Below are 22688 nucleotides of genomic sequence, written 5' to 3'. Positions count from 1 at the left end.
CAAAAATCTGACCGCAAATCTGCATTCACACATTTCACACACACATTTTAGACTCGGTGCTGCTCTGTTCTCCAACAACTTTGATTCAAAATAAAGTTGGGCCTGTGTTAATAATGCTAGACCAGGGATCAGGAGAATTTGATGTCATTACCAGTTCCAGTATTGGCCTGAGAAGCAAACCTGTAGAAGTCATTTTATTCCTTGGTACCCTCTTTCTAATCCAATTTTACTAGTTTAAAATGTAAATTGAAGATTATTGCTGACTCCAAGACAATGATGTATCTGTGGAGCTAAACCTGATAAACACAGTAAATTAAGATGTGGGTGTGCAAGTGAAGCATTTGGCACAAAATTGTACCAAATATCTATAGACAAACACCCATTTGAATTTGGGAATTCCAAGCCTAATTGACAGATACATATTTTACTGTAAGTCTATTAACATTTTTTTTTTTTTTCTTCTAAAGAATAGTAAGAATGGCCTGTTGCTGTTGTTTGGGTAAAATTTCCAGCATGTTGGGGATCTTTTGAATAAAATGCTGGCTTCAAAACCATGATCAATATTGATTCCTGTTGAAAGCACAGAGGGTTTGGCTGTGGGTTTTTCTACACAGGGTCCCTGTTCATGTTACCACAAAACTCAACATGTCGACCAGGAGATTATATAAAACAAAGAGCAGGGCTGTCAATAGAGGAGCTCAACAGTTTCTGTCATTTCATGCAGAGAAGTAATAGCTTCCTTAAAAGGTATTTTTTAAAATCTGAGTATTTCTTTGGCCCATCCCACTTTCAGGCTAAGCCTTAAATTTGGATCAGGTGGGCAACTGTAGCTTGAGTATTTCCTCAGCAGAGGGGCTGTTGGTTGCTGTGCTCTCTTCACTCTTGTGAGTACTCCAATTTTTTTTATATTTCGGCTTTTTTATATCTAATGGAGAACTTATTCTCCCAAAAGGGAAAAGATATAAAGTCAAATTCTCAAGAATTGGATTGATTTTGAAGTGTGAGGCCCATTGAAAGTCATTTCTGGGAGAGGAAAATTTCCTTTTGCGATGCTCATGTTGGGATGAGAAATTATGTTTGAGGCTTTGTGGGACAGCTGCTGAGACTGAGAGACAGTTGAAACTAAGAAAAGAGGAAATAATGAGCAAAAAGTGGCATGAGTTCAAAACAGGGTAATTGTTTGTTTGCTGGGGAGGGGGATGATGGTGTCACATTGAATTTACTCAAGCCAGCTTTCTAAGGAGAGAAAATCCGTGCTGCTGAGAGTGGAGCCCCTTCCCAGGGCAGAACGTGATGCATGTTCAGTACCTCCAACACCTGAAGTCTGAAGAGTTGGGATTTCATAAAACAGTAAAAGAAGCACCTGTAATATTCAAAAGTGATTGGAATGGCAGCAGGATTTCAGGAGAGAGAAACTCAAGGGAGGGATAGAGGCAGACAGCTTTTTGGAAGTACCAATGCGCTTTTACAGACAGAAGCACCACCCTTTTTCCTTTCTTCTTTTTTTTTTTTTTTTTAATTCGTTGGCAGGTTTTTTGTTAATTTATCTTCTCACCTGGGGCCTCTCTGCTAATAGCACAGAAACCAGAGTTTCTTGGGAAGGAGTGTCAGCAGCTCAATATGTTTAGCTAATTCTTGTCCTAAGCTGTTCTGTGCTGTGTGTGCCCTGTAAGATGTGCCACAGTCTCCTGAGAGACAATCGCATTGCAGTGATGATTATCCACATACCAGGGAGATCTGGGTGTTGTGTTTGGATTTTCATGGCAAAATAAATCTTCCCACACCTTTATTGCTTTGTCAAAAAGTACCTCTAATCAATCTTCTGAGCAATCGTGACAAACCTTAAGTATCCTATTTTTTAATTCTTTCTTTTTTTTTTTTTTTTTAAGTGAGGCCCCAAATTTAAAATTGATTCCTTTTGATAGGGAACCTTCCCACCTTGCAGGAAGGTTAATGATTAGGCTGGGATAACCATGGTGCTCGAGAATCAATAGGAACTAATTTACCATTATTAGCAATAAGGAACTTGCTGTTCCAGAAAAAAAGAGATGCTCAGATGCACATTTTAGCATCTCTGCCTCATGCATGGAGGCCCCAAAGTAAGGAGGTGAAAGCAAAGCGTGTTTAATGATGACTGGGTCGAGTTCATCTGATGGCTCTCAAAGCTACAATCTCACTATTATCTCCTGATTAATGTCAGGCATCAAATTCACAGTTGCTGACTATGACTGTCCATTGCCAGACTTTATCTGTGCTGTGAGATGCCGGTCCCATTCAGATCGTATCAGCCCGCAGTGAGAATTATTACTAGATCATTTTAGCAGCTCTTGTGGATATTCTGCGTGGGATGTCTGAAAGTTACGCAGCCAAGTTTGAGCCAGTCACCTCAGGCTCCAATAATGCTCCCAGAAATGCAAGAGATACCTCCAGAGTGTGATTTTTCTGACCTATTTTAGACACCCCAATCTCAGGGTAAGATAAATTGCTCTCTGGAGATACCTGTTTCTCTCTACTGATAATAAACAGAGCTGAGGGTACCTGCCTCAGACCCTGGGCAGATGGTGACTAAATTAGAGCAAATGAATCACACCTTTGCTATCATTCAGGAGGAGTAAAACAGGATTAGCCTCTTCATTTGTGTGGCAGGGGAGAAGGAAGAGAAGTAAGAATAGGTAATTAAGGTACCTCCATGTGCAATGAAAGAGCTTCAGTGCTGTCAAATGAAAAGGTGAGGGGTTTATTTCATTTAAGAGTGTGGGTAAGATTTCCAGATCAGCACTAGCCTAATCAAAGGATGAAAAGCAATAATTAAAGGCACAAAAGGCAGAATCTTGCCCAAACACTTCGTTTTCCTCCCAAAGCGCCCCTCAGTCCTGTGTGAATGGAGCCCCTTAAGCTCTCTGATAACCAAAACTGATGCTTATAATTAGTTATACTTACTTGGTGTTCTTTTCAAAACAAAACTTTTCAACACGAAACTTGTAAACCTCTTCAGAAATGGGGGTGAATATTGTTGTCCTTAATAAACAGAGGGTAAAACTGAGGCATGGTGTGGCAATAATGGGTCAGGGATGATATGATTAATCAGTACTGAAGCTGAAATGGCAATTCAAATATTTAAATCCCTGTCATTGGATCTAAGCATCAACTCATGCTGCTTTTATCTTTCCTCTCTCCATGTTGTCAAATGCATAATATGAACTTGCTCCTGGTGGCTTTTTAAACAGTATTTTCAAATGGCTTTCAAACTTTTTAGAGGCTCGAGTTTGTTTGGGTTTCTTTCTCTTTTGTGAAGGCCATGAAACAAATTCAGCTTTAATTTTCATAGGAACTGCTAGAGAAGACAATTTAGGTAGAATCAGTTCTGTAAAGAGAAAACAATGTGGAAATGCTCCTCACGTACAGGGAGAAAAAGTTACAGAAAAAAATATACTTGGGTTATTTTATCAGCTGGTCCTTAAAAAAAAAAAAAAAATCTGGTCACATTTTATAAATGTGAGTTCCAAGATGCTTTTTGGTATCCTTTTCTGCTTCTATTAAATACAAACAGGACACCTTAATAAGTGATTCCTGGAGCTGATGGGAGAGACATCAAGCCAAGGTCTGTGAGCACCTGGCTTTTGTAGTGCAGCTTGTTCTAGAACCTGTATTGTGTTGGGGCTGTGAGAAAGTGCATAATGTTACATCCACCAATAGCCCAAAATTCAGTGATTCAATGTGTTAGAAACATGAAATCAGGCTAGAAATGTTGAATCTCAATTGAAATATAAATGCAATTATAAGGACGAGATTTTTTTTTTTTTTTTAATTAAATTCAAGAAACTGAAAGTTTCAAATAAATCCATGTCGTTTCAAACCCTAAATATGAAATTTGGTAGGTCTATCTGAAATTTTGAAGGGAAGTCTGTATCAAGTGACGCCTGATGAGGATTTTCCTGCGGTAGTTAGCGCTGCAGAAATAAAAATGAATGAAATAGAATCCGCTTGCAGTTCTAATTTTAAAATGCCATGAGATGTGACAGACACAGGTCTGGGCAGCAACGCTCCGCTAAGGGCTGCGAAATGACTCTTGCAGAGCACTGGTGACTTTAATTGCTTGTACTACAGGGCTGAGGTGCTGTCAATGAACAATTACGCTGCCACGTGGCCGGGGCACCAGGACTCCAGGCCATCACAGGACAAGCCCTCGTGCTCTGTGCTGATATGGGGACGGGCTGTGGTCTTGCCGAGATGTTTGAAAGGAATGGATGTCAAACCAAACGGGGTTTTCTTTAAATCCAGGATGTCTCCGGTTTTTTTTTTTTTTTTTTTTTAAGGCTCTTGAAGTCCCTGTTGAGTCGCTTTCTAAGCCAATGAACTGATTATCCCCAAATACATTAGTGGGAAGAGCGTTTTGTGTTCTGATTCTGTGAGATCCTAACTGTGTTTTTCACTCCTGTTGAAATCATTAAATATGCTCAACTTTTTTTTTTTTTTAAAGGATTAAGCCCTTTATTTTATTATTTTCTATTTTATTTTTAGTAGGCATTATCTTCATAGAGAGAATTCTTAAAAACATCATAGTTTCCCTTGTGATAGTGCGGAAAACTTTTTTAAAGAGTTTGATTTTCATTCTAAATTAAACATCAAAATGAGGAAAAAAAAGGATCATGTTTTTATTTTTTTAAAATAGACAGATGAAAGATTTTGTTATTAATAATTGACATGAAAGCCTTTCGTCTTGAACACTGGTGTATGTAAACCTCAATAAAATCCTAAAAGTGCTTTTGTAGAACAAGAACAGTCACAAAAATCTGAATAAAGCCACCTTTTCAAAGAACATGATGAGAAAGGGGAAAACTCTTAGATGTGCAGAGCAACACATTTTACATTCATGCCCTAGTTATTAGGAAGCTTTGAAGTATTCACTGTTATTGAATAGAGTGTGTACTGTAATTCATTTGGTGCCTTCATGTGGAGCTGAAAAGTTCTAGCCAAAGTGCTTTGGCTATTTTGTGAGCATGAGAATCTGGATGAGAGGAGAAAAATGGTGCTCCAGTCTAAATATCATGTAGTCCTGAAGGTCTGACCTTGGGAATTATCATAGCAAAGCTTACATGAAACTAAAATAATAAGCGCTTGAAGAAGGATGGGTCAGGAAAAGGGATTTTTTTTTCATCTTTGGATTATGATTTTAGGTTTTTCATGTAGGGGATAATATGAAAACTGTTCACAGTGTTACACTGGCTTTCAGAAGATGGTACAAATGGAAAACTGTCTGTCTACAGAACAAAACAAAATTGTCTTCTAATCCAGCAAAATTCCATTGAAACAAAATGAGTTACCTACACTTGGGGCAAGGTTTCAGAATATAAACCAGGCCTGCCTTCAACTCAGTAAGACCCAAAACAGGTGGTATCTCTGGACTTCTTGGTTAATTGTTCCCATCTCCTTGGGAAGTAGGGATGCTGAAGTATCATATTTGAGAAAACAACAGGAAGAAACTCATTACTGGCCCAAGCCTGCTGGTTTTTTCTTGTTCACCTATGAAATTATCCACTGGAGCCTGGATGCCATTGAATAGCTGTCCATTGGGTGAACATTACTCGAGGCTGGGGTCCATCCCTAGCTGACAGCTTGCTTCCTCAAGCCTGTTGCCATATTCTGGAGTATCCCAGCAATGCTGCGCCTCAGGAGCTGACAGCAGTATTTACTGCTCTGCCTCTGCTCATCCCTTTCTCTGCAGAAGCCCTCTCCCTGCCAGGTGTTCCAGTGCTTGCCAATGCAGGATTGATGTGCTCATGTGTTTGTGTGGAAGCGCTTTCTGATGTGCTGAGATTATTGCATTTATTTTTTTTTTCGCTGAGTAAATGTCATGCTGTTGGTTCTTGCTTGATTCCAACTGGTGCCCCCCGGTAGAAATGTGTGCAGCCCATAACAAGCCCTGTGGACCTTCTGGTCACTTTGGTGTCTATTTTACTGAATTTCTTTCCTCCAGTTTGCTTATGATTTATTTAATATCAGTGTCTGTGTGATGCTCTGTGGAAGTGAGCCTAGTGGAGCAACCATTCCTCTTCAGAGGAGCTGCAAGTAGAAGTAGCTTAACCTGCAATGAAAATAATTATCCTAAACATAAGATGGTCATTGTGCTGTTTCTAACCTTCTCCCATTTCCTCTCACTCCCCAGAGAGAGCCCAAAAGTCCCTTTCCCACAGATGCTTTGTCTCAAGCAGTGTAGAAAATAAAAAGCCAAAAAACAGTTTTCATTCCACTGTGTCTCTACCCTTGGACAAGACAAGAGGATTGGTTCACAGTTAATTTTACCAGAAGTCATGTTTGAGCCCTTGTAGTACAAACGGCAACACAACGTTCCTTCAGTCTGGGATTGCCCTAATTTATTCAAAGTAATGAACAGGCAGCTCAGTTTTAGGGTGCAGAGACAGATTATTTCTTTCGGTAGTCGGTTTATAGCTGGATTCTCGTAGACATAATAAAATAGCTTCTTAGTAATTTCCTAGGTATTTCCCTAGTTATCCATAGTCATTTCTCAAGCAATGCCTTTGATTTGTTGCAAGCCTGGAGGGGAAGAAACTGACCCTTCAGCTCTGGCAATTATTTTTCCTGGGAAACTGGGATACATTCTTTTTCCCCCCTTCACTGTGGTCTTAAACATATTAAGCAAAATGAAACATGTATTTTTAAAGCTCTTTGAATGAGAGTGATAAGTAACTGAAACAACCATAATTCTTTCTAAGAGCCCTGTTCGCCAGACTCTAAGCATAGGGAGTAACTGAGGGCTCCCACAATATTGTTATAAAGACATTTTATCAGAAAAGAAAAAAGCCTTCTGGAGTGTACCTTGCTCTGCCTTTGGGAGATGGAGTCTGTTAAGTAGCTTCTCAGGTGGCACTAAACTAGGAAAAAAATTTAAGAGGAAGAGACTCTTTGTAAAACTTCAGTCCAATTTTTTTTTAAATTTAGATATTGAGTGCACACGGCCATAACACAATATTTTATCAGTGAACTTCTTTTGGCTCAACTGGCTGATCCTGCAGCGCTGACACAAAAGCTGGGAACGTCTTTATCCTCCTGATTATTTTTTGCTAAACTATTTATTTTTTATTTTATTTTTAAGGGCTTTTCTAGCCAGCTCCATCCCTTCACAGCAATATAGCAGGGCCAACCAAACACCTGTATGAACACACACGAGCACAGAAGGAGTGACAGCATGGGACAACCAAAATTTCACATGGGGTGGTGCCTGTGCCTTTCCTTAGAAAGGACTCCCAGACAACCACATGATTTCTTTCTGGAACAATTAGAACAAGCAGCTCTTTCATTCTTTTTTAATAAAGATGAATCATCTAGGTGAGATTTCAGCAAAAAAATAAGCTTCAACACTCATTTGATCATTGTCAAACACAGTTTTAACTTGTGGCAGAGTGTGCCAAAAGCAGAAAAGTTGGGTGGATAGCTTTCTATATCTAGAAGAGGCAATCAATTCTAATGAGTAGGTGGCTACTTTTCCTTTTTTTTTTTTCCTTTTGTAGATTATATGTGCCCTCCAGATGGTAAATATTTTTAGTTCCTATTTTTGTCCTTATTTCAAAGGAGATTTGGAGATCTCAGAGGAAGCATGTTCAATTTCCATTATGCCAGTTTAAAGCCTCTAATGAAGTTTGAGAGCAGGATTTGGCCCATAAAACATATTTTTGTCTCTGATACATATTGCACAACCCCCCAAGGAACTGCAATAAATGCACTTATTGAACTACTGTAACACTAAAATATGCTGCTGGGCCCTTTGGTTTTTTTCTATACTAGGAGGTTTCTGAGAATTGTTGTTTACATCAGCACTTGTGCAAATGGGAAACCAAATCATTAATTTATAAAATGGCATCTGGAAGTCTTAATTTCTGATTGATCTAGCTCCCCCTGGATTTTCCATGTCATCCAGCACCATAGCTTTGGAGCATAATGTAGCTTAAGTAGGTTAATATTCCATGAATCAGAGAGGGTTTCAGGGAGGTTTCCACTCTGACAAATTCTTCACTTTGACTGAAGAATCAAAATGATTCCTTCTTAACTAGCCTTCAAGCGCACCTTAAAAAAAAAAAAAAAAAAAAGGCAAAAATTTACCAGGTAAATTTGAGCAGTTCATAATACTGGCTCTGGATGGATTTCCTTTTGCAGAGTGACTCCAGATAAATGTGAGCTCCTGCTGCCCATGGAGGAGGAGCTCAGGGGCAAAGGCAGGGAAGGGGGTCTGGGGAGGCTGCCTGTGCTGACCCCTTTTAATTCTGCACCACATTAAACTGCCTTCCCCTTCTTCTCTGCTCAGGCCTCTGATGGGGTAAGGTCAGAGCAGTATTTTTTTCAGTTTATCACTACATCTAGATTGTTGTGGGTTTTTTTGTGCTGGGAGAATGTGTGTGTTGTAACCCAGCCTCTGTTTCTGAGCTCCAGCGTGGGCTGTTGCCTGTTCCCAGATGCCCAGGCTGGGTCTCAGGTGGAAGGCAGCAGGTGTCAGCCTCTCTGAACAGGAAATTTCACAAGCATCTCCCCGCTGAGTGGTAGAGGCAGTCCTGGACCCCTCTTCTAAAGGAAAATAAAACAGTGTTTGCTCTCTTCGGCAGCACTTCCAGCAGAAGCAAGGGGCGGCCCACGCTCGTGCCGTGCTCCTGAGCAGCCCTGGGAGATTTCCCCTGTGTGAGAAGCAGAGCTGCCAGGCTCTCCATGTGGGCAGTCAGTGGGGCAAGCTGAGCCTCCAGCACCTCTGGCATCTGCCCCAGGCGTCTGGAGCAGCCAGGACTGCAGCAGAGCAGAGGCAGTGCCCCTCTCCTCCCTCTTCCAGGAGGATAAGAACTGTTCCCTGTTGGACTGGGGCTGCTGGGTGAGTCCAGGAGCTGTGATTCCCTTGTTTGCTCAGTCCTGCTTGGAAGAGGTGGCTGAGAGCTGCAGCGGGACAGAGAGGCTCTGAAACAGAGGATGTGGTAGCCCAAACACAGGAGATAAATTCAGGCAAGCCAAGGTGCAGGTGTGGGTTGCCCTGGGCTAGTTTGTTCTGGTGCTCCCTCTCTACTCACAGGCACACCTAATGGATTACATTCCTGTTTCAAAATCGTCTTCTGATGGAGCCATAACCTCTTTTCCCCTCTGGCATTTCCAAATATGAAGGGGTTTTTTTTCCTTAATCTTAGATGTATGACCTGGCACTGTGTACATTACATATCTTTTTCTGTGACTGAAGTCCTCCAGGAGACCAGCGCTGTGTCTGCATCAGCAAATAGCACAAGCTGTTCCACCCAGCAAATCTGCTCCTGCCTCGTTGTGCTGGTGTGTTCCAAGCTTTTGGACAGTGAAAGCAGAGAGGAACTCCTTCTAGCCCTAGCCTGGTGCTGGGTAGAAAAAGTCCCACTAACAGCTGGGCTGACTCCTCAAGTGTTTGCTTACAGGGAGAGTTACTGCTCCAAATTAAAACTCTAATGCAGATGCAGCCCTGCAGTGTTTGGATCTTCCTCTACGTTGATAATATTTTCTGAATTATGTGATTGTTGGTGTAATTCAGCGGGCCTCTTTACTGTGTGTCAGGGTATTGGATGAAAATAAAGGTTGTTGCCGTGTCAGCCACTGAAAAAGTGTTTTCAGACATCCCTCTGGCTTGGCACTTAGACCTGCCAGCCCTGCTAACTCTTGTATCTGTGCAGGACTAGCTGTAGAGCTACTAACTGTGCAATTCTAATCCTCATCCCCTCCCTTTTAAGCAGGAATGCCACATGTAACACAAAATCCAGTGCTTTTCTCAATACCAAATAGATTAGATCTGCTGTGTTGCCCTTGTCTAGGAAATTGTATCAAAGGAGGATGTCAAGTTTGTCAACTCCTACCTTTAGCAAACCTGTGTTGCATTTTATCTTGCTCTCTACTCATGTCACTGTTTTCTTATTTTGCAATTCTCTTGTCAACATTTCCCAGTGTGGATTTTTTTTTTTTGCCTGAAGCTTTCTGTAGCAGCCAGGTCAGGTGGTGCTCTGAGGGAAAGGAGTTGCTCACTTCATCCCCAGTCTTTAAATGCAGGTGTGATGCCAGAGTTGCTAATGGTGTATCCTGCTGCCCGAATTTGGATATTTCTTTGAAGCATCAATAAATAATTTGTGACTTCCTGTCCTTTTTTTTGTTTTTTTACATAACACATGTGCAGACGTTAGCTGGTGTTTTAACATGAGTGCATCTAAGTCCTTTGTTTTCCTCCTGCTTTCGCTCTGTATAAGTTTACCACTTTTTTCATTTTTATGTACGCTACCTTTGACCACAGTTTTGCCAACATGACTCTTATCAAAAAACAAAGTTTAGCTTGTGAAAATTCCCTTCAGGTGTTTTTTTTTGTTTGTTTTGTTGGTGGGTGGTTTTTTTTGTTTGTTTGGTTTTTTGTTTTGTTTTTTTTTTCCCCCCAGTTTCTGTTCCTCCTTTACAGAGCAGCAACTTTTCCTTTTGGCTTCATAGGAGTGAAGAACCATTTACAGTTTATTTTCATTTCTTTGCAGTCTGTTGGACTCTGGTTGTTCTCACTTAATCCTTATTGTCAGCTATGAGCATAGCCTTCTTTCCAATAAATACCTTCTTCCTCTCCTTGAAAGCTTTCTGTTTCCTTCTGGTGCTCTTAAAAACGCTGCTACTAATCCTGTTGTGCTCAGAGCCCTTCTCTATAATTCTTTCCTTGTGCGAAATACAAATTCTATCCAATTTGCATGCTTTTGGGGTTACAATTTACAAAGCTTATGCACTCTGGAATTTCTTACCTTTTCAGTCCATGTTTTGTTTACTAGTTCAACCTTCTCAATCTTTTGAAACCAGAAACCTTAATTATGGATCAGGGAGGGAGGGGTGTTTGCTTCTTCCATTTAATTTATGGTTAATCAGTTTATTATCACTCAAGACGCCCTTCTTTTCTAAATAATTTCGTAATTTATAAAAACAAAGTATAAATAGCATCACCTGCTGTTAGTTTTAGGGAATTTCTGGCCCTCCAATGTCTTCTGGAATTTTCTGTAATTAGCCCAGCTTATTAAGTTAATCAGCAGTACAATTTTGTATCTTTTAAGGAAAACTAGGAGATGCAGCAGACCCTCAGAACCAACTGTTTTTTCTGTCCCCCTGCTCAGTGTTTTTATGACCTGAAATAATTTGTTGCTACTGGAGCAAACATGCAAAGATGTACCCACAGAAAATAAAAATAGGAAACAAGTTGTTCTGCTATTAGGAACAAATTATATTTAAAGCTTTCATTTGATTGAGACCTGCAAAGTGCACCTGACAGGTGAAAACTATGCAAACTTGTTGAAAAGCTGAAAATCTGTTTTCATTTTGGTTGTCACCTGACAAGGAAAACGAAAGCTAGATGGGCTCTTTGATATTTGCAGCAGTTTGCACAATAAGATGGGGGAAAAAAAAGACCTCTGAAAAATTATACATGTACATAATACAGTATATTTCATCAGATCTATAAGGGGTTCAGGACATACACTTGTTGAGCATGGTAATCTGTTATGCTTTAAACTACACATGCCTAGTAATTATTAAAAGAGCTGAGTTTCTCAAAGAAGCCCAGAAAGAAGTGAAATGCAAACCCCAAGTGCCTAAACCTCCAAGCTGTGTTCTAGAATCAGATCTTTAACACATTCGTGTCCTCCGTGGCCTCTGACTTTCATTTGCATCTCAAAGATGAACTAACACCCTTCTGGGAAGGAAAGTGACCATTCAGCTCAGATTCATACAATCAGTGTTTTATAATTTTTCTTGAATTGTTGAAGAGGCTATATTTCAAAACCTGATTTCATACACAAGCTGTCTACAAAGAAACCAGAAAAGAGTTGTTTGGAAAAATGCAAACAAACAAGTTATTGCTATTTATACTGGTTTTTTTTTTTCCCCATGTCTTTTTTGTTTGTTTGTTTTTTCTTGTTTTGTTGGGTTTTTTTGTGGTTTTTTTGTTTGTTTGTTTTTTTCATAAAGACAGAGCAAGTTAAAAAAAAATATGGTGGGAAGTTATTGTGTTGGCAGTGGTATGTGTATTTTCTAAGACAAACAATTTGAAGGCCCATTAAACAAACATCTCTCACTCTTGACATGAGATCACAGTGCTGCTATCTGCTTTTTAAAGCCTGATTTACAACAGAAGGTGCAGGGTGGAATAAAAATCTGTAAGGAGCTTCTGATTAGGGCAGTTGTAAACATCTCCCCTGCCAAAGAGGTTTTTTTATCTATAGGTGATGGGCAGAGCCATATTGTCTGGATGTTCTTTCAGCAGCATTATTCTGTTCTGACCAGGCTCAAGTTAGAAATCCAGATTTGTTGCATGGTTTCACAGTGATTACTGTGTGAACAACCCTTGATACAGGTCTCCTGTCACAGGTAATAATGATCTTATTTTGTGATGAAAGAAGACAGAAATGGAATATATACACACACACACTTATCCTCTCTATTTATCTGTGACCCAGCTGATTGGTGACAGCATCACTGTAATGGCTAAAGAGTGGCAGGCGTGTATCTGTGAGTCTAGAACAAACCAATATTCAGTGATCCTGATTTTTCTTTCTCCTCTGGAAAAGGAATAAAAAGATCATTACAACTGGCTGTTATCAATTGTTCCGCAGATAATCTCTGATTAAAGGTATCAAGCACTGAAAGTTATCACAGGCAGAGTGCCACAGGCCTTTGGGGTGTGAGACCAGAGGATTTGAAGGGTATGAAATGTGGGTGGCTACAAACATTCCCCCAATATCTTTATTTTCCCACCTGGCCAGCTGCTGTGCCCTGCAGGAAGGCACAAGCCAGCAGGAGCTCAGCACTTCAGGGGTTCAAGGACAAAAAGCAGGTGTGGTTTAAGGTGAGGCAGCTGGGCTCTCCAGCCTCCTCTCTGGCATGTTTGCACTGAAGGTGAAGCCCAGACATTGCTGGGTTTGAGGCCTGAACTTGCTTGGCTGTTGGCTTTGTCAAAACCAGGTTTGAGGCTCCTTTGCTCTGAGGTGTTCTGGAGGTGGCTGTGCCCTGTGGGGTCAGAGCAGTGAGGTGCCTGTACGCAGTGTAAATAGACTTGGCAAGCTGGGCTTAGCTCTGCTCAGCCTGGGAGAGCTGCAACCTCACCTTTGAATTTCTGATCCCCCCGGTGCTGCTGGGAGAACCCTGGCCTTGGCAGGAGCCAGCTCCCACTGCCCCAGGTGTCATCAGGCACTAGAAAAACACCAAGTCCCTGCAGAGTTCTATCAACTGAGAGCACGTAGCTATGCAAAACACAGCGAGACGTGAAGATGGTTAATTGTTCTCTTCACCAAGATGGGGGAGAGAGGCTGGGAGCTGTCATTAGCCATTAACAGAGAAATGCAGCCCAGCAGTGAGATCCCCTCACCCTGCTGCAGCCATGCAGCTCCTACTCATCTGTCTTGGTGCTCTCCTGGTTCAGGAAGGCATTCCTGCAGCAGAGCTAAGGAGATAACCCACATAATTATTCACAGATATCCATGTTGGTTTTGCTACGTGGCATCTGATTGAATGTGGAGATTTGCTGGGTTTCTCTGGGATGGAAAATGTTTATTTGCTTGTGGAAGCAGGTCCTGGTCAAGGTCACCACCACGAAAGGTGGAGGGTATTTCTGAAACAATTTGGAGTATGCAGTTGAACTCCTGCCACAAGATTTCTTCCCTTTTTTTTGACTCCCTTTGATCAGTAATGTCACTTTTTAGCATTCCTTACCTTGTTGGGATAATGCCAGGCCAGAGTGCAGAAGAGTCCTGACCTGCTCATCACACTACTGAGTGCTCCATCCTCCATCTCTAAGGCAGAAGTTAAAAAAGTTAAACTTCCACCCTCATACAAGCAAGGGACTTTCTCTTTCAGCTGTTGGGCTCTGTGCAGAAACAAATAAACCAATCTATGCCCTTTTTCCTTCAATTCAGAGAACTTCTCTACCAGGAACTATAGATCCACCCTACAAGAGTGTTTCAAGTATATATCAGAGGCAGGTCCTGTTCACAATGGTCTAAATTCAACCATTCAGTTGATCCAGTCTGGATCAATTATTACCAAATACTTGCCATAATGTTGTGTTGTTGTTTGTTGGTTTTGTTTTTTTTTCTGATACATTTTTTTCTCCTGCCATAAATTTCAATATCTGTTCTGGTTAGGATCACACAAGACTTCAGGCCAATACTTACTTTCAATTGCTGCAGGCTCACAGTGTAATTTATCTAGGTTATGATGTTCTCTCCCTCTCCACCGTTCCCTTAGTCCTTTTGGCCAGCCCAGTGCTTTCTTTAGTGTTACAACTTCTGCTCTTTTTTTTCCCTTGTTCTAAATCAATATAACTCAAGGGAAAGAACTTCTTCCCATCTCTCATTCTAAGATGTCTCCCTGTCAGGAGTTTATATCCAATATTTATCTTCAGTGCACTTGTCTTAATGTGATCCCATTACTTACAGAGATAAGCCAAGCAGTCATTTTCAATTTATTATTATTAGGAATAGGAGAATTTCAGTGATATTAGTAATTCCAGTCCTAGTTCAGGATTTCAGTAGTGCTAGAAATTATGCAACCACCCTCAATGCAGCCCTCTAATATTAATGTTACTAAAAAGAGCTTGAGGCTGTAGAAAGAAAAGGATGCTGAATTTTGCTATTGGGGAAGTAGGGAGACAGCAGAGGGGGAAAAAAAATATCGTTAAGGTTGTTTCTAACAAATTTATTAAGATAATTTTTGTCCAAAGGGACATCTAATCAGCCAGGAATGTGTTCAAATCTGTGATTTTTAATTCCCTTACTGTGTGATTCTATTATTATGATTATGTTTCGTGGGGAAAGGGTCAGGAAACTGTCTTGGTTTTGCTTTTTGCTCTGAGTAAAACTGCACTGATGGGCAAGAAAAGGAAAGACACTCTTTGATACATTTGCTATTAAAGTAAAAGCAACATTCAAGGGACACGTGGTTTGGGGGTTTTTGCTTCGTTTTTCCACGGAAATGGTTCAGATTGTAGCTCTAGAGTCTTGGCAGAGCTGAGTGGGTGGGAAATAAGGAGGTAGGGCTTGCTGTGTGCCAGTCCAGAAGTCAGGCTATGTCTTACCAAACCCTTCAATCTGTACCTGGCATGTAAAGCCAAACTTGTACTGATTTAAGTGTCCAGGCTTACTTTTCAGTGTAACACCAAAACTTCCCCCGCTGCCCGGAAAAATGCGCAGGGAAATGTAGTAATGATCATTTCTTCTAATCTCAAAGGAAGACTTGAGGAGTGTATACACTTTTTAAATTTTGTTAGTGGTGGTGGTTTGAGGGTTTTTGTTTGGTTGGTTTGGGGGTTTTTTGGTTCCTTTGGTTTGGGTTTTTTGGGGGTTTTTAAATTTTTTTTTTAGTTTTGCAGCTTTTCCCCCATTTTACAAAGAATTTCCTAAATCTGAAGGGTAGAAATAGTTCTTCATGTTAAAGGGAAGAGACCCATGGCAGTACAGGATAGCATGCAAGACCTAGATTCTCCATGCTGGTGGATTTTGTTTCCTTCCTACCACTACATCACCACAGGTTCTGAGAAATTAAGGTCCCACGTTCGTGGCCGTGGGAATATGTGTTCTCCTCATTAATTACATGAAAAAATCCAAGTGGAAAGGCATAGCAGGGTCCACTCATAGCTGTTTTATTTCATTATTTTTTTAAAAGCCTCTTTAATTTTTTTATCTGAGTGGAAATTTTTGCGCCTGTATCATAGACCCTTGGCCAGCCCCCGGATTTCAGTTCTTAATTTGACGAAATTGCCCAAAGGTCACATCTCTAATGAGGCTGCAGTGACTTTGGAACTGTCATGCCACTCATAAGGACAGCAGTAAGAATGTCTTGAAAAGTGGCTTAAACACACATTCACTTCTGATTTAAAAACCACGCCTGTCCTTTGAAAAACTGTGGCTGGTGTGTCATGTTATAACATTGTCAGCCCTTTATTCAAAGCAAGCATTACACAAGAGCGCTGTGTGATGACTTGCAGACAGCCAAATCCCTTTTTTGCTTTTTACTGAGTTGGTTCAAATTGCCAGAGCTATTAACAAAGCAAAGAGAATGGTTATATTTTTATATTGGAGCATAATTATGCTACCAGCTAGCTGTCTAACTTATCTTGCTGTCCCTGGTAGCTGACTATAAGAATGATTCTTATCATTGGGAATATATTTGATTTAAGCCCAGACTGTATGAAAACTTCACTTAGGTTTTCTCCCTCTGTGCAGTGTTGATAGAAGTGGCGTGCTTCCAGATTTTTAATGGTTATTCATCTGAATATTGCACCATTTTGAGTCACTAGATATTCCAATGTGTTTATTTAAACATTCTTTTTAATAAAAACTTGGGGGAAAGCTTACCTTATGAAATTTAAGTGCTGAGCTTTAGTATTTTTATATATTTTAACCTAATTGATACATATAATATGAACTTAAGAGCAATAATTCACCTAAACAGACTTTATCCATGATTTCTATCATAGCAAAAGGTGATCACTTTCTGTGCCAATGTATCTGTAGGTTTGTGATGGGTTTTGAGGGATTTGAGAGTTGAGTGCCTCTGAGGAGTTTGTCCTTCTGCTGTCTTTCTGACAATCTCATTTTAAATATGTTACATGTTAAGAGAAGTAAATTGAATAATCTATAAAAGGTTCCTTTCATCACTAACACTTCACCACTTGAAGAACAGAACAAATATTAAGACACGAAAATGGAACAGAATACAAGTTATTACATTTTTTTACTTATGTGTAATAACTCTGGATGAAAGCTGAGGAACCTCTTTCCTCTTCATCCCTCAAGGTACTGAAATCTACCAGGTAAGGACAGGTTCTAATGGGCATCATGCACACTTTCCCAAAACATTTCTGGATCGCCTTTTAGCTGAAAGACAGTATTTGCCTTCCTTGGCGCTGCACCAGATTTGCTCCAATTGTTTTATTTATTTCAATTGCTTTATTTCTCATACCAAAATTTGTCAGAACCAAGAACTGCAAAGCTGTGATTTCCCCTCCTGTCCTCCCACAGTGAGGAGGAGAGCACAAATTCTCTCGTGGGACCAGGTGACTCGCCTGAAGTGTCCATGAGCTTTCACACTGATCTGCTCAAATGGCAGGAGGACAACTTAAAGACTTGGTAGAATAAAGAGCCAGGGGGTTAACATAAATGCTTTTTTGGCCACATTGCCTTTGGCACGGGCATTTTGAGAGTATTTAAGATCCTTAGAAGGAAAATTAAGAGAATGGGAGTGAACTGTTAGATCTCTTCTGCATCCCAGTGTGCAAGACTTGTCATTTAGTGGGCTACAGTCTTTATTGTACAATTTTTTATTTCTTGTCCTCATGGTGGAGGGCAGGAGGGTCTGGAAGACAAAAGGTTGGCTGGTTTCTACTGCCCCTCAGCTGGCTTTGTAATCTATCACACACAAAATGAGAGAGGATCTTATTATAGTGAAAGACTGGGGAGGGGAAGAAAAAAAAAAAAAAAAAAAAAAAAAAAAAAAAAAAAACCGCAGTATTTTCTTTGTTTGAAAACTGTAGCAGATGTCTGTGGCAATAAAAAGGCAATTATACTCGTATTATCAAGAGAATTTCCAGCAGGAAATCTTGACAAACTCGAAGTTTACTTAACTGAGATAAATACAGTAGATAAATAGCAAACTGAATTCAGTTTACTCTTGTACACAGGTGTACTACACATTTCCTCAAGCCATGATTCACAGTCATAACCTTTCCTAATCACAGGCACAGTGAGATATGTCAGGAGTAGGAATGGGCTCATGCTATAAAATACAGCTATGGATCCGAATTTCTTTCAAAGTTTTGGTGTATTTGGAGCTGATAAACAGGCTTGGATTCATATCTGTATCTCTGAAGGGGAGGAACTAGAGGGCCCAATGGGTTTTTTGTTTTGTTTTGTTATTTTTTTACCCTAGACGTTTTGTGCTGCCACGAGGATGCACGTTTTCGATTGAAAATATCTGTGGGGTATCTTCCACTGCCACAGAGCCAATGGCACAGCAAAAAAATTATTTCTTCCCCCTCTTAGAGCAGCCTGGAAAGCAGATGTTCTCCAAGGCTGCTCTGATTTATACTGGCAGCAAGGTAGATCCTGACAGCACTTAGAATCTGGGAGGCCCACAGATAGCATGCAGTTCAGTAATAGAAATAAGGGGTAACATTCTGGGAATTTGGAGAGTTCTGCTCTTGGACTGAGGATGCTAAACAGTACTTCAAGTATAACACTTTGTTTGTTATTGTTTCCAGGCAGGCAAGCAAAAAAAAAAAAAAAACCACCCAAAACACAACATGTAAAAGCCAGCTGTTCTCTGTTTTACAAGTCACTTCAACTAAAATAATCACTAGATATGTCTAGATAACCCACCACATTCTTCTTTTTTGAATTAGTTCTTTTCACCCCAGTGAGATCCATTTGTATATCAAGGGTAGCCTTAGCTGGAAAAATCAAATTTGAAGAAGTCTATTATGGGTTTCTGGTTTTATTTTTATTTTTTTTTAATCAAACAGCTCAGAAATGCGTGTGCTGTTAGTCTGGTTGTGCTGCTTGCTCGCATATCAGATTTAGCCTCTGCCTTCACTAACAGCTGAAAATCCATTGTTCTTTGTGACTGCTGCTAAACTATTGCATAGTACTTTTATTATTAGAACAGTGAGCTTATTACAGTGGAAATTAAAAATTAACAGCAGATGGATATCCAATCTTCTTGGCCATCTTCTGATAGATGATGAGGTATTCAAAAAGCAAAAATCTTTTGCTTACATGGGAAAAACTCCCAAAGACTTTATGATATCTTGAAATCCGTAGCACTTTAACTGTCGGAAGATTTGTTTTGTCAACAACTTAATCTTCTTTGAAATGCAGCATGCTATATCACTTTAAAATACTACAAATAGATTTTTATTGTCACAATACATCACATTAGAAAGGAATATTAAGACTGTCACTCAACTTTCTTTTTTTGCTGTGGAATATGTGTATCTGCAACTCTGTTCCTAAGATCCTCAGACCTGCTAAACTGAACAATGATTTTGAGCCCCCTCAGCCTCTGCCCTCTTTGCAGGGGGGTTTGGCTGTTGGAAACGGCAAAAATCAGAGCAATTTTTCTTATGGCTGCTGCTGTCTGCACACTGTCCCTGTATTCAGGGGCTGCTGACCCTGCAGGCCTTCCTTCCCTGCCCCATTTGGAATTTCAGCCTGTTCTGTACCACCACCAAGATGATGTACCAGAGTGTAGACTTTCACTGCACGGGGAGACTCTCTAAATGTCCATCTAAGGCAGCCTTTTGCTAACACAGAAAACAGGGCTGGAGGCATCCTGAAGTCCAATCAACACCCTGACCTGAGATGGGACCAACTGAGTGTTGCCCGCTTGCCACATCCTGAGAGTGGATCACCCTGTTGAGCACCAACCTTTAATGCCTTAAGTTTCAGCTTTCATGTTTTCCAGACTCTGTGCTGCCCAGGTGCAGCTCTGAGCTCACACTCAGGGTCACTCAGCTCTCTGCACACAGCAGCGACACAAAACAAATCCTGTTCCTGCTGCACACCAAGGACAACTTTCAGCCCCAAAGCACAAACAAGGGTGGCTGGAGGGAGGAACAAGAAGGATGGGACCTCACAGCCTGGAGCTGGAATTGGACAATTCAACCCCAATGTGCAAATGGACCAAAACTGATCAAAGTGTGAGACCTCATGACCGGTCCAATAAAACAGTGAAGGCCATCAAAATGACCTTTCTACAGCACCTACTGCTATGATCTGAGAAGCAGAATTCCCTCCCCAGTCGAAATAGGAATGGTACTTATAGGCCAGGCACCTGAGAATTCCATCAAGGGGCACCCATGTCCCCTGTAATCCCTCCTCCTGCTGCTTCAGCAAGAGGACTTCAGCTCTGTCCCCACCCCTTTGTGGGGCCTCCTGGTCGGTGTGACAGCAGCCAAGGGAGCGATAAAACTTCATCTCTCGCGCACAGCTTTAAGGGAAGGATGTCGGGAATACAGAACTCCTTGCCTACAGCACAGGGAGACACACAGGTTGTGTTTCTCCTGCCCTCTGAGTCTGAGAGCCCCTGGCAGTTCCCCAAGCTCCCAGTCTAACCCAGAGCTGCTCCAGAGTAGTTTGGCTGCCTGTGAGATGCTGTAGCCTGCAGAACAGCATCGGGAAGCGGCTGCCGTGCGTTCGGCTTTATGGGATAACCGCTGAGGGCTGGATTTATGGGATCTGCACTCCACACAACCATGGCACGGGCCAAAATGTGCCTGAGAATTTATGCCTGGATTCACCCAGTGCTGCAGCAATCTTCTCCCTGCTTCCCCAGCTCCGGAGCCCAGCGGTGCTCGTAAGAGGGGCGCACAGGTGCGTTGCCTAAAGATCAAAACGTGGCCCTATATTTTTTTGTTGGTGTGAGGAAAAACAGAAGGAAAGCCAGGAAAATTGTCGGGGAACAGATTGTAAAAGCATGTTTAATTTTGTTTGCTGGAGAAATAATCGGTACTAGCTAAAACCCTGCGAGTTATAATTTCTAGTACATTACTGCTAATTAGTAAATGTATTACGGCCTAATTTGATCTCTCAGAGAAGGCACTTTTTAGGAAAAAGATATTTCTATGGAGTGATCAAATGAGGAGGATGCCATTATCAGGCTGGGTTTTTTTCCTTTTTTTTTTTTGCTGCTGAAGAACAATACTCGTATTTTGTATCCGTGACATCTGTTGCTCCCCTTTTTCTTAGACCTTTCTAATTTTTTCACCCTTTCAGGAAAATTTTTCTGCTGGTCCTATCACTGTGAAAACAGCAGATGCTCTCTATCAGAGTGTTCAATGGACAGTACATCAGAGAGAGAAGGAAATCTGAGCCACAATGGAAGTGGTTTTATTGGTTTTATTGCACTGTACCAGCCAGGAATTTTCCCACGTGGTTTGTAGGACTTTTCTGCATGAAGGTGACCAAGTGGGTGTTTGTACCTCTCTTCTTCCCATAATAATTTTCCCCTACAGCTGCCTCAGGGAAGTCACCCTCTACACAAGTCGTATGTTTGTGTATCTTAATTTACATCCCCACACCATTCATGCTGTAAAATCCAGTGCTGTTAACAAGGTTTCACTGAGTGACTTCTCCACTTGAAAGTTTTTCAAGCCTCTTTCCTCCTGAATTGTGTAAGTAAAAGGCTTCCAAGGGAGAGAGATTTCTTTAGTGTTTTAAAAAATAATGGTTTTGATCAGGCAGCTGTTAAAGATGTTTTCCAGAGGCTCCATTTTTTGTGCTGCCTTTTGGTGGAGACAAACCCCTACCAATAAATGATTTTTATGCTTTGAAAAACATGTTTTTCCTTGTTTCTGACTTGCCTGATTCTGTCTGCACTTAAAACACACCAATGAACTCATGTTGGGACACAAACAACCACAAGAAAAGCAAGAACCGAGAGCAGTATAGAAACAATTTATTATTTGGGTATCTATTTCACTAGGAGTAGATATTGGATAACCTCTTATTTGTGGTTCAAATATTTTTATTTAAATTGGGTTATTCAAAAGAGGGATGGAAGTTTTTGTGGGTTTGTATTGCTAGATGTGCTTTAGTTCAGTTTTTCCTGTGTAGAATGCTGGCTAATTTTTTTTTTTTAATTGTGCTGCAAATAACATATCATAAAAAATAATTCTGACTAATAGCATCATTCTTAATTAGTCTGGGGTTTTTTTGTTTGTGTTTTTTAGTGCTATTGATTTATCTACTAAAAGACTTCCTCTGATTTTAGACACAACTGAAATCAAATCCCTCAGGCTTTAACGGTGAATCTGGAGAAGCTTATTAGGATTTTTAACATTCCAAGTTGCTTTCTGAACAGATTGCACCAGCTAGTTGATGAAACTTGAGCTAATTACTCTAATGTTGACAAATGCACTAGCACAAAAAAAAGTCACATATGAAAAAATAATTAAAAATTGTACCTCTTCAGGAAATGCTAAGTAGATTCAGTGATTTGTAGGCGTTAAGAGAGGGATGTTTACAGAGGTTTCTTTAGGAAGAGAAGAAAGAAAATAAAAAATCTGACAAAAAATACCACGTATAAACAAAATGAAAAATGCTTTTGCTTTTTGTAAATTAAAATAATTCAGTTTGATAGTCGATAGGGTGAGAAACTGCTTTCACAGCCTTGCTGTGTTAGGGGGTACTGAAAATTCCTGCAGAGCCTCTTCATCTGCAGCATCCCACCCAGGAGAACTGGGTCAGTGTCTCTGAGGGTACCAGTGCCTCCTCAGGACTCTCATCTGTGCCGAGTTAAATCCAGGCAAGGAAAATCTATATGAAGTTAGAAGCCCTGAAATATGGATACATTCCGTTTGGACTTATGAATTTTTATTTTTTAAATTTTTTCTTGGCTGAGTAGATGCACACATAAGGGGAAGAAAATAATATGGCTATCATACAATGATCATGAAAGTTGTCATAGAGAGGCTTGGGTTGAAAGAGACCTTGAAGGTCATCCCATTCCAGCTCTCTGCCCTGGGCAGGGACACCTTCCACCAGACCAGGTTGCTCAGAGCCCCATCCAACCTGACTTTGAACACTTCCAGGGATGGGGCATCCACAGCTTCTCTGGGCAACCTGTGCCTCACCACCCTCAGTAAAGAATTTAATTGAAACATACAATCTAAA

The 22688-nt window shown here is 40.7% G+C and overlaps 1 long non-coding RNA gene across 1 annotated transcript; it reads left to right on the top strand.

Annotated features, from left to right (window-relative positions):
• Positions 1-829: 829 nt before the first annotated feature.
• Positions 830-21322, top strand: LOC120752064 (uncharacterized). The gene is made up of 3 exons (XR_005700596.2): positions 830-884; positions 19328-20387; positions 20790-21322. It is a non-coding gene; the product is annotated as an uncharacterized LOC120752064 (long non-coding RNA).
• The last annotated feature ends 1366 nt before the right edge of the window (positions 21323-22688 follow it).

Source organism: Hirundo rustica, chromosome 4, assembly GCF_015227805.2.
Source record: "Hirundo rustica isolate bHirRus1 chromosome 4, bHirRus1.pri.v3, whole genome shotgun sequence".
NCBI lineage: Eukaryota > Metazoa > Chordata > Aves > Passeriformes > Hirundinidae > Hirundo > Hirundo rustica.
The sequence above is the reverse complement of the archived record's forward strand: the minus strand, read 5'-3'. Positions and strand labels throughout refer to the sequence as shown.